Raw genomic sequence first — 13,519 nt, forward strand, 5'->3', positions numbered from 1 at the left:
ATGGAAAAAAATGATTTTTTTTTTTTTAGTAAACAGTAATACTTATTAAAACACAAATAAAAATAGTAGTACCAGTGTTTTAATGGATTTTAGTTTTGAAATTACATTTTAATAAGTCTAATATATTTGTTTCGTTATGTTTTTTTTTTTTTTTTCTTCCTTACAATAGGGAGGGGGTTGAACTCACACTCTTTTTTCCCACTAGAGAACTGGTCAATACCGGCATTTTTGTTTTTATCATCAATTCTCTTTAACTTCATGCAAACTCTCTAAAACACAAATGAAAATAGTAGTACCAGTGTTTTAATGGATTTTAGTTTTGAAATTACATTTTAATAAGTCTAATATATTTGTCTCGTTATGTTTTTTTTTTTTTTCTTCCTTACAATAGGGAGGGGGTTGAACTCACACTTTTTTTTCCCACTAGAGAACTGGTCAATACCGGCATTTTTGTTTTTATCATCAATTCTCTTTAACTTGATGCAAACTCTCTAATGCCCAATCAGGATCATCACTGACATGACATCGTTGCACATTAGACACTTCAAATGTTTTTTTTTTTTTTTTTTTAAATTTTAGAATACTAAATATTTTTAACACACACACAATGAGAGAGGAGAATATCTTAAAGAAATTACAGTGGTGTTTATCAAGCACATCAAATGTTGATATATATTTTTATTTCGCAAAAAAACTATTGTTGATATTTATCTCTTTTTATATCTACAATTTTTTTTTTTTTTTTTTTTTTTTTTGTATTTTCTTTGTCACGCCATGTAGCACTATCATGGGTCAATCGGGGAAACAATTTTACGTTTGGAAATATGCTTCCAAAATCGAAAATGCATAAGAGTAGCTTAAAAAAATTCTAAAGTTTAGGGATAAAAAATGAACTCGATGCAAACTTTAGGGACAAAATTAATATTTTAGCCTAATATTTAACATCTACATTAGTTTGCTATCTTATTCTCAAAAAAAAAAAAAAAAAAAAAAAAACATTAGTTTGCTATATGCCAAAGCAAATAATACAATGAGTAAAACTTATGTACAATTCTTTAATTACATCAGGTATATTAGGTTTTCTAATTAAGTTTAAATACATATCTTCATTAAATTTAATTTTTCTTGAAAAAGACAACACTATTTCCACTTCATTAACTGTTAATTGGAAAAGCTAATGAAATGCATCTAAAAAAACTGTAACTAAATTGTCATACCCCAACTTGAATTGTGTGTGTGTATATTGACTATTGAGTCCCACATTAAATGATTACTAGGTAGATCTTGAGTTTAAGTAATTGTGAGGAACCCTAATTGCAAGTTAACTATTCCTTTTGAAGTATAAACGCAGATGTGACTAGCAATTTTTTCCTATTCATTACATAATTTCTCCTAACATAACTTATTGATGGAGTTAGAATTTAACTTCAAGGGAATTTAACTTCAAGGGGGAAAATTCTAACATAACTTATTGTGTAACAATCACAATAAATGGAGTTAGAATTTAACTTGAAGGGGGAAAGGTTTATAACTAACATTTGTTTGTAGATATATACATACCAACTCGAACAAATAAAATGCTACTCATATGAATATGAAACTTATACTTTGTTTATTTCTTAGGTTTTTATATTTGAATGAGTTGTGTCGCACTTTTTTCGTCAAATCAATTATAATTCTTATGGAATGATTTCTAGTAACTAGCTAAATCTCATATACATGTTTATTTCAGTTTTTGTTAAACTCGTTTAACTTTTTTTTTTTTTTCCTTTTTTTACAGAAAAATTTTAGTGTTTAACACAAGGGAGAGAAAAAAGGGGTTCCAATACAAAAACATACTACAAATTCTACTTAAAAGCTATGATAACTTTTAAGGGAGGGTCTAACAAGTTATATTACACACAACTCCAGCTTTTAACTTAGAAACAATACTAAATTATGGAGTTTACTATATACTATTCCCAATTTTATTACTTATACACTCATTTCTATGAAGAATAATAAGTTTTACCTAACAAATTTGAGCTCAAACACTTTTGAAAGGTAGCTTCTTTTTTTTTTTTTTTTTTTTTTTTGAGAAAATTTTGTCTTCAATTAAAACTCTTGCATCTGTATTAATTTTTTTTAAAAACTTTTGGACCTTATTTGAAAAAATAGGAAAATATTTTTTCCTATTTTTGTGTTGGAGTTTGACATATCGCCTCATGGTCCGCATCAATTATAAGAACATTGTAAGAAATTCTGACTAAATTTATTGCACGGAATATGGCACATAGCAAATTTAATACAGATATCTTTGAGCTACAGTGCACAGCTATAAGCAAAAAATTATTGCTTGGTTCCACCAATACAGTCCCAATTTTATAGTTTGTAGTGCTAAAAATAGCAATTTAACTTTTTAACACTATCAATACTAATGCTTTTTAAACCTAGCATTTTAGCCCATATCACATGCTCTTGTAGGACAGCCTTTTACTGAACCTGACTTACCTATCCAAACTTCAAAAGTTTTTACTTTTCAATTCTTTTTCTTCTTCATTTTATTTTTTATTTCTGTTTTTAACAAATGAGAGAGATTGGGATCCCCATCCTATTTCTCCTTGTAAGGGAGACTAAATAATGTTACTGAATTACATGATTCTATGACACTTTTTAGTTAAAAAAAAAAGGTGAGAAGAAAAAAAATCACTAAAATACAAAGTGTCAATTTGGGAACAGGTTATTTATATTTTTGTTGAAAGTGTGGTAGCTTATACTTGTATTTTGAAAAAAAGAAAAAAAGAAAAAGTAAGGTTTTAAAAAAATAAGAAAAAGTTATGTTTTAAAAAAATGTGCATAAAAAGTAAAAAGTAAAAATTAAAAAAATTGCTTATAATCTGTTCTCAGATACCTTATTTAGATAGTTTTAAAAAGGTCAAAGATTTGAGTTTGAAAAATAAACCAAGGATTTTAAACCTTAAAATACTTGAATTTGAAATAATTTCTAAACTCATAAATACTTTAATATTTATAAATTTGGAACTAAGGTATTTTAAATTCATTACTTTAAAATTCAAATCTAAATCCAAACAGTTCAAAGATGGACTTCCCATGTAAAAATGACCCGCAAAAAAAAAAAAAAAAAAAAAAAAAAAACTAGTGACAACGATAGGAATAAATTCTAAACAATCCATGGGCTTTACATGACCAATTAAATGGGCTTAGTTGTGAGACTACAGAAAACAAGGCCATAGTGCATCCTGAACCAGGATTTATTATTATCTTTTTTTAATAAAAAAAAAGGGAGCTCCCATGTGTGCTCACAACCGTTAGCCCACTTGAACTCGACTCATGTATGGTATGGGACCATCGGAACAATAGTAAAGTGTGCTACTAGATGAACTTACTATTTCTATGTTTGTAGGTGTGATGGGACATGAGAACTTTCCACCATTAAGTCACGCCCTCGCAGGGGTGAAGGGAACGGAGGAGGGAATCAACTTTTTTACTGTATGTAGTACAAGGTCTTATTAGCATACACAAAGACAATCAACTTTTTGAGAAATTATAAGGTTCTCATGGTGGACAAGTGACGTGGTCCACCATTCCATTAAAAGACTACCATCTGTTTAAAATTGCTAAGTTAAAATTTTTTTAAAAACAAAAACTAATTACTGACTTAGCAATTTTAAACAAGTGGAAGTCTTTTAGTAGAATGGTGGACAAGTGACGTGGCCCATCAGAGAACTGTGTAATTTCTCTAACTTTTTGAGCAATTCTCAGATACTCTCGGAACACGAAGAATGATATTCTCTCCTCTCACATTCATGCTAAGGTCTACTCATTAAATTCACAATGGGTTCCACAATAAATGTGAGGAGTAATGCTACAACTATAAACTATTTTACAACATTTTTACAAAGAGAGATGCTACGTCTACAACATTTTTACAACAAATCACATGTGGTTAGTTGTTATTGGTTCAAATTTGAAACTAACTCTAAAATTACTTTTTTGCCCTAACAATAACAACCAGTAAAACCTGTCATTTATGATTTGTTGTAAAAATATTGTAAACATACCATTTCTCTTTTACAAAATGTTGATGTTGCCAACATTTATTGGTTTTCATCTAGGCCCACAATTAATATCACTTTTTTATTTACCAATTATCATTCACCACATCAGCAATTTGTATCTCTAGCATTATTCTAAATATGAGAGAAAAAAACATCATTTATCCATACTCCGAAAGTTCCTAAAAATTTTCCTAACTTTTTTCCATACATATTGTACCATGTATTAGTTCATCATAGGAAAACCATTTCACATTCTCACAAGCCACTGCAACTATTTAAAAGAATATATATATATATATATATATGTGTGTGTGTGTGTGTGTGTGTGTGTGTGTGTGTGTGGACTCGATTTGCAACAACCCCAAACGAATATTGGGTTCGTACGTAAATGGCCCAAACAATGTAATTTGTAGAGCGTGGGAATGTAAGGGCTAGATTAACTCTTCAAGAGAAAAACGATTCACCACATGATTATAAATGGATTCAAACTGAGGTCCGTATGAGTCTCTTTTTGAGCAAGTGATGTTCTAAGTTTTCTTTCTCTTTTTTGTCAGTCTTCTCTCTATTCTTTTTTTTTTTTTTCTTTTTCTCCCTCTGCCTCTCGTAAGTTATTCTTTCATGTTATATACTGTCCCCTTCGTTCCATCTTCACCGCACACGTGTAGGTTGGGTTCGGAGGATTTCTTTCAGTCCCATCTAGCGCCTCCTGGAACCTCCTATGGGTAGCTGTAAGGCTACTTCATCACTGTTTAGGTATCACCTCCACATTAATGCGGCCAGAGAGTTGGTTGAAAGGCAATTAATGCGGAGGCAGCTGTAGTTATAGATATTTGTTTGCCTTTTCTTTCTTACCCTTGGTCTCTTATCCCATCTTTAGTGGTGACATAGTTTCGAGGTTCGATTGTAACAAGATGGCGCCCCGATCGTCCTCGGACGCATATTGCCGAGGAGTATGGCGTCCTCGAACGAATACGGAACTCTACTTTCATGATATTGACTACCCACCTTTGTGGTTACCCTTACGACCTGACCTAGGCCTCTTTGGACGAATTTGCATCCTCGGATGGGCCACAGGCCCAATTATCTTGACCTTAATGGGTCTGTTGATTGACTGGCCCTCACAATATATATATATATATATATAAGCCCTACCTTATAATAATATTATAATAAAATAAAACTACTTGTACTGTATAGCGTACTTCTCCACCACTATTTTGCTAAATAGAACTATGAAAAAAAAAAAAAAATCCCACTTTCACTCACTATAGCGCCTTCGTTTCCTATGACAAATTTTTCTTTCCTTATTAACATTTTTTGATCTCAAACTCGAGTTTTTTCTATAAACCCAAATTTTAACTACTTAAAAGATGAAGATAAAATGTTGAATTCTACATAATTTTTTAAAATCATTCCAGGATTGAGACATCTATACAACTTCACAGGCATATTGCTATAATGTTAATACTTTTACATTGATTTATTTTATCGATTTACTTTAAAGAATCCAATTACATGTTTAAACTGAGTGTATCTTAGATTAATCACTTGATTTGATTGTTATTAGCTATAAATTAATAATTATTTTTCTTTATTTTAATGAAATGAAATATATATATTTGTAGTTAATTGAGGAGAAACCTTATAATAATGAGGAGTTTGGATTGAATTATAAATGAACTTGTATCAAAACAGTTTTTTCAACAATGAACATAGTTAAAAATTGATTATCCATTCAAATAGAAGATCAATAGATGAATAATTGTTTAGTCATGTACATCGAGAAAGATATATTCAAGACTATTTGGAATAAAGAAATTATGTAGCCATTTCAAAACATGAAAAAAGTCGTGGGCAATTGACTAATTGAGTAAATTAAGTCAAGTATGAAAAGTTAAATTAAAGTTTACTTAATTTAATAAACAACTACATTTGCATATGGAAGTTTATTTATTTTGTTATTAATATCAATTAATATTTTTTCAAATTAATTTTATTCTCAATTTTGTCTTTTGATGTTGCCTCCCTAACCTAAAATCCTAACTCTGCCACTGCACCCTCAGGTGTTCATCCTAAAGCTGCACTATGAATTCATTCTAGCTTCAAATGCACATCAGAGACAAAAAAAGAATAAAATAAAGTTCTCGTGGTGGTAATGGACAATGAGAAATAAATGTTTCAAGTCAGTGGCAGTTCTAGGAATTTTCTTGTGGGGGGGGGGGGGGGTCATTAAGAAACTTAAATTAAACAAATTTTAATAAAAAGATAACTTGAATATATTGTGTTATTGAAAAAAAAAAAAAAAAAAAAAAACACATGCATGAAATTTTACAATTTCTTTCTACAAGTTTTCATATTTTGAAATTGTCACATGATAGTTTATTATCAATTGTCATTATCTATTGTCAATGTAGATGTAACCATTTTATTTTATTAAGTTTGTATAACATTTTTATTTTTATGTAGTTGTCATTATTTATTAGTTATTTTATAAATTATTGACCTTATATTAATTATTGACCCACATAACCACACTCATCTATACATAAATAATACATTTAACAATCACAAACGTTACTATTTTTTTTTTCTTGAATCACTAGTTTTATAACAAAAAGTTATTATAATATGATAACAATATACACATGTAACAAATCCTCTGTATTTCTTAGTTATTAAATTATATAAAGTTATAGTTTATTTATACTATACATGTACACCTTCACACACATCGCAATTCACACAAATAACATTATATTAAAAAATAAAAAAAAGTAATGCACAAAATTAGTATCAAACACACACACACACTCTCACACATATACAATATTAATTTATAATAATGAGAGACATTCGGAACTCACAAATACTCAAATTTTCATTTTAGAGTTGAAGATATATAGAAAGTCAGATAGAGAATAGAGATGAGATGAGAATCATGAGAGAAAGGGAAAGTGATTTGTGTTGTTAATTAGTTTTGGGATGAACTAATCTATGTTGTTTGATTTTTGTGCTAAGTTAATTTGTGATCAGGGTATGCAAGATTTAAGCCAAGTTGTGTAAAAATATTTTTAATTATAATTAAATTAAAAAAAAAATTATATATATAAATAATTTTTTTTTCAAGTAAGGGGGCCCCTGACTTACAAGTGCAGCCGCCCCTGTTTCAAGTCCCTCTATTTATTTTCTTAAAAATTACACTAATTCTACAAATTCTGTCTTTGATACTATTAATTAAGTTCCTAGAAGTCCGAACAATAAAAGTTCCTAGAGCTATATTCCTTACATAATTTTTGTATTTTGTTTTTCATAGCTTTATTTCTTCAGTCACTCATTTGCAGTTGGACTGTGTTTGGCAATTACCTATTAGTCTATTACACTCAGATGATGCTAGAGAATTGAGGATCATATCAAAGTGGTCAGATGGTTGGTTTAGGCATTTTTTCTCCTCCACGTCATGTATGTTTTAGTTTATCCACTTAATTTCGATCTTTTAATTTTATTTTTTCCTCATTTCAGTCCTTTTAACTTCCATTTGTTTTCAATTTAGTCTCTCCATCTAATCTGCACCATTAAATTCATAATAACGGCTTCATTTAAAAAAGTAAAAAATACTCAAATTAATTGTAAGATTAGATGAAACTCAACAAAAAGACTAAATTGAAACAAAATTAAATTTAAATGATTAGAATGAAAAAAATGAAACTGAAGAGATTGAATTTGAAAACCCATCAATGTTTAATAGTGAAATTTATAGTTTAATTTATTTTTTCGTGGTTGTTTCTCCCTTTTTCTCAACATAGGTGAGCAGTGAGAGCAAACCAGTCTTTTGCCTACGACTTTGGAAGCCCAATAAGAATGTAGCAAAATGTAGTTTAAGCAACAAATAGATTTTGGTACATTATGAGACTCTACCAACCGGATTTATTTAACTATTTTTATTCTTTTCCACTCCATTGATGTTAGTGGTCAAACTTATAAGATTTTATACTAAGAATTTAATTTTCCACCTGCCTCCGTATGTGGTGGAGTGGTGGTAACTGGGTGAGCACCAAGTGAACAACCTTTTTTTTAACCACTACAAATTAAGAATTCTGCTAAGGCCGTCATGACCACGACCTCAGCCTTGCTTACCTATGGTGTTGGGAAAGAGCAAATAATGGCAGCACACCCACAGAAAGTGATAATTTTATGGAAAATCAAATTCTCCAAAACAGTCTTGTAGATTGTGTTTTGAAACAAAATCCTAATCCGTTCATTATTTGGTAACTTCACACACACATATACACACTAGCCTTTTTCAATTGCTTTTCTTCCGCTGTTCTTTCTTTATATACAAAATGGTCATTTGCTATATACACCAATTCTAATATAGAAGAATGTTTTAAGTTTGAACACCTAAAGAGAGTTAAGGAAACTCTTTTCAAAATTATAAACCTGTGTAAACTAAAGACACACAAAAAAACATGTGCACAAAAAAACATACAAAAGATTGTGAACTAAGAATATTATCTTTGCTTATGCCTCAAAGAGAAATAGAGGGAAGGGGAGAGGATCTATGTTTTGTTTTGGCAACTGGCTTGTATTTCAATAATATATATATATATATATATATATGTATGTATGTGTGTGTGTGTGGGAGAGGATCTATGTTTAGATTGCTCTTTTTTTTTTATTAAAAAATGTCCCTACACCTCTATGTTTAAATAGAGACAAAACTAAAAAACAATCCGATAAAAATACAATTCTAGCTTCCACCAAAACATTGCCTAAAAATAAGACCACACTCCTGTTAATTTTCAAATTGCTTTTTCCACTTATAAATTAGATTCTCAAAATAAAAATTATATAATAAAATAAAAACACAAGTTTTTTTTAATTAAAAAAAAAAGCCTCATCACATGTGCAAAGCATGTGTGATGAGGCTAATATATTTGCATGTGTGATGAGGCTAATATATTTGTGTGTGTGTGTACACACATGCGCACGCGTGCCTAAATTTAAGGGATATAGCATATAGATGAGAAGTTGTAGTGATGGTTTTATATTATGAGTGTTTTTTTTTTTCCCTTCAAGTTCAATATAAGGAAGTAGAGATTTGAAAATTAAAAAAAAAAAAAGAAGTGAGAATTGAAATTAGAGAGTAAGGAAACCTTAAATTTTTTTTTTTTTTTTAAAAAAAAAAAGAAAAACACAACAACAAATAAAAGAGATTAAAGTTTAGGATTTAAAAATGAGTAGTTTTATGTGGGAGTTGATAATATATTTTTACTAGATTGTCCTCAAGTTTTGTTTCTGTTTAAACAGAGGGTGTAGAGGTTATGAGAGTGCCTTTTTTGTGACACTCAGGCCCAAGGGTCCCGAGCCTAATAGTGTGTGGTTTGATGGATCGGGCTTTGATTCACTGCAGCTAACAGGCTGTTTAAGAATCAATTAATGCACAGGGCATGCTTCCTACAATACATGTAAACTGACAAGCAAGGATATTCGTATTGAAAGACAGATCAAAATAGCAAGGTAAATGCAGAGAACAGAATAATCAAAAATACAAAATAACGTTATAAGGATCCTTAAATCAGTGAGAAATATTTTATTAAAATTTTCTTTGTCTATGGTTACAATACGCTCACTAAGACGTGATACAAGGTTCAAGCAAGCTCAAAAATTACAGTCTGGAATGGCTATTCCAACCTTCAAGACTTGCAAAATTTGATTCTTTTTTAATCCGAGTATGTGCAATAATAGCTTTTATAGGATACCAAGAAGTAATGTTACTAACTTTCCCTGAGTTTTCTCTCCTTCACAGAACCTCCAATCTCTGCCTTTCTTCACAACCTTTCCCTCCCTTTTATAGTGATATTCTGGAATCCCAAGGGAACCATTGACTCCCTTGTTTTGTCCTCTAGTTCATAGTGCATGTATCGTGCCCATCACTCGGCAGGTTCTATTCCCTGTTTTTCCATCCTTTGCTTCCTTTAGTTTTGATTTCTTTGAAAGTCTATGGCTAGCTACCTGTTTCGAGATATGCTGAGGTCACCCCTTTCTTGATCCCGTTTCTTTGGCAGTTCTTCCCTTTTACCTTTTTTCTCAGATGGGCGTAATCCCATTTTGCCGGTTTGAAAGTCGTTTGTTGTTATTCTTTTCTTTATACTTCTCCATTCTAGTTCTCCGAGGCGCTTCCCACTTGCGCCATGAAAGGTCGCTAATTCTTTCTTCTTTTTTTGCTAGGTCGTTTGGCGCTTGTGGCTTCTACTCTGTTTCTTATTTTTCTTTTTTGTAATTTTCTTTCGAACTGTCTTAATCTTTCTTTGACTGTGCTTATGCGCCTAGGAGGATCCGCGCCTCTTGGTGGTCGCTAAGGTTCCTGGCTATTTCTTCTTCAATCTCTTGACGTGGGCTTCTCTTCCTTCTTGATGCTTCTTTTGGGCTTCAAGCCTCTCGGGCCTGCCATTTCTTCTCTTTCGTGGTCCCCTTGCACCTGCTTCCTTGGGCTTGGCTTATTTTCTTTTGGGCTTGGCTCACTTCTTTGGGCTTGGTCACTGTGATCTTTTTTTGGACCTCATCAGAGGTATTTTTGAACCACGAAAATAAGGATTCCAAACAAGGGAATCCTTTTAAATAGTAGCACTAGCCTCTAAGCACACACTTACGTGCCTGCTTAGAGGCTTTTTTTTTTTTTTTTCTTTTTAAAGTTTAATAATTTTTATTCATCATAATTTAGGGTTGCTACATTTTTCAATCACAAAAATATTTAGAGGTGATATGAGATTTATATACAAAAAAAATTATTCCACCCACAAACACATAAATCTCATCATACCTCTAGGTATTTTTGTGATTAAAGAACGCAACAACCTCGAATTATGATGAATGAAAATTATTAAACTTTAAAAAATATATATAAATATATATATATATATATATATATATGTGTGTGGGGGTTAAATGGCTAATAGGCCCATATTGATATCTACACTGGGCCAGGGGCTCAGCCCAAGGAAAAATACCTCCTCGGCCATGGAGAATCCTCCTCGAATGGATATAGCCAACGGTAAAAGAGGTAACATATGATTAGTAGCGACACTCCATATCATTCCACAGGAAAGGGAAAGCACGAAAGCAGGAAAAGATAACGGAGAAAACGGAAGTGTCTATGGAAAAGGTTGCCATTATTGCATTCAGTGCCTTGTGCCTAACACGGCTATATGTTTGTGTCCTTCCAACCACTCCCAACAACTGGAGGGAGGTGTTGATGGGACAAGCACCTACCCTAGGGACCCTATTGAGGAGGAAGAAAACGACTATAAAAAGGGAGTAAATAGAAAGAAGAAAGGGGGGGGGGGGGGGGGGGGGACTCCCTAACACTCCAGAGGTACCATAAAAAGCTCCTCGGATCTTGCCGAGGACCAATTCTCTTTGGTAAACTCGGCCCATGAGGAATACTGTGATGGTTGTTGTCCATACACTAAAGCCCAGCTCTTTGGCCCACTCTCTACAAATTCATTATATCGGGTTCACTGGTCTGAGGGTCCATGCATCTTGAGCTTGGCTTGGAAAACGTGTCCCTACAATATATATATATATATATATATATATATATATATATAAGCCTTTAAGCATGGGTTCAACATACACTTGGTGTAAGTTATACATTTTTTAAGCCATAAATTTTTTTTTTTTTAAATTTAACGTTTAGAAATAAGCTACTACCCTATCATCAATATTCTAAAAAAAATTAATATTTTAAATCATTAGTTTCTATGTGTTCATTTTTTGCTTCTAGCTTCATCATATCACTTCTGGCTATATCATTAATTGACAAATGTGTAACACCACTGGACAAACGCAAAAACCCCATATTTAAATGAATGAAATTTTTTAACATAAATCTAAATAAAATCATATACTATGTAATAAAATTTGGGCTTAGAAATTGTGGTTGCACCAAGTGGCTTTACTAAATTGCAAAAAATTTTAAAATTTTTAGATTTTAAAATATATATATATAATTTTTCTTTTCCTATAATTTCTAAATTGATAAAAATCTTAATTTGATTACAATCCAAATTTTAGATATCAAATTTTTTTCCCTCTTTTCACGTGTATATATAGTTCATTTTTTATGGGATAGCTTTGTAACTATCTTGAAGTACCTAAACTACATTAAAAGAAACCCCTAAAAAAAAGACTACATTAAAGAAAATTTTAAAAATTAAACGTACAATATGAGAGGGAAGGCATAAGTTTTGAGTTTAAGTTAAACTCTATCAACTAAAAAATTGCAATAATTTTTTTAGATAGAAACAACACAACCTAATTTTTTTCGCCTCTTTTCATGTGTGTGTATATATATTTCATTTTTTATGGGATAGTTTTGTAACTATCCTAAAGGACCTAAACTACATTAAAAGAAACCCCTAAAAAAAACTACATTAAAAAATTTTTAAAAAATCAAACATACAATATTAGAGGGAAGGCATAAGTTTGAGTTTAAGTTAAACTTTATCAACTAAAAAATTGCAGTAATTTTTTTAGATAGAAACAACACAACCTAATTATTCTTATCAACTTTCTCAACCAAAAAAAAAAGTTATTCTTATCAACTTTTTCTCTATTGTTTTATTAATTTTTTAGATAAAAATAAAAGCTTAATTGTGGATATGAAATTTTTTTAGAGATAATGAAGTAACACTAATACCACAAATATAATTTTATTAGGAAAAAATATGTAATTACATAAATAGTGTTTTATATGTAATAGGTTTTTCTTTATTCTTATCATCCCCTTCTATAATATATCTTCTTCTTTGTGGAATAAAACTCACACCAAATTGTGAATCCCCGAATCCCCAAGGAAACGTCTCTTCCTCTAGCTACACAAGTATGTATTTTTTTTGCTTTTCTTTTCCTTTTTTTTTTTTTTTTTTTTCACAAAGCTGCATTCTAATTCAAGAGTAAAGAGCAATAAATTCAATGATAATAATAAATAGAGCCTTTAGGTAAATCTATAAATGTTATTTTCTACAAGTATATATCTTTGGTACATGTATACATATATATTGTGTCTTATATTGTTTATAGGACCTTTTGCTTTATATACTTTGTGTTGTCTTACTCTTATTATGAGCTAGAAGCCTAGAACTTGCATTTTATGAATTTGGAAGGACAAAATTTTAAACACTTTTAAGAAAGGTAGACTCATATGTTGGCTTGCTTTCTAAATCATGAGTTATTCTCTTTTGATAAATAATTCTCATATATATATATATATATATATATATATATAGATATAGACAAATACACACATGTTGTGGTGGTTACCTAATGATGTACAATATATTTTATTCAAACACACTACATATATTTTAGAGTTTCAAGTTTCTCACTACATAATTAGTAAAGTATTTCATAAATAAACCCCTCCCCTTTTTTACATTCAGTTCTAATTAAAATAATTCTTC

This window comes from Quercus robur, chromosome 9, assembly GCF_932294415.1.
Source record: "Quercus robur chromosome 9, dhQueRobu3.1, whole genome shotgun sequence".
Taxonomy (NCBI): domain Eukaryota; kingdom Viridiplantae; phylum Streptophyta; class Magnoliopsida; order Fagales; family Fagaceae; genus Quercus; species Quercus robur.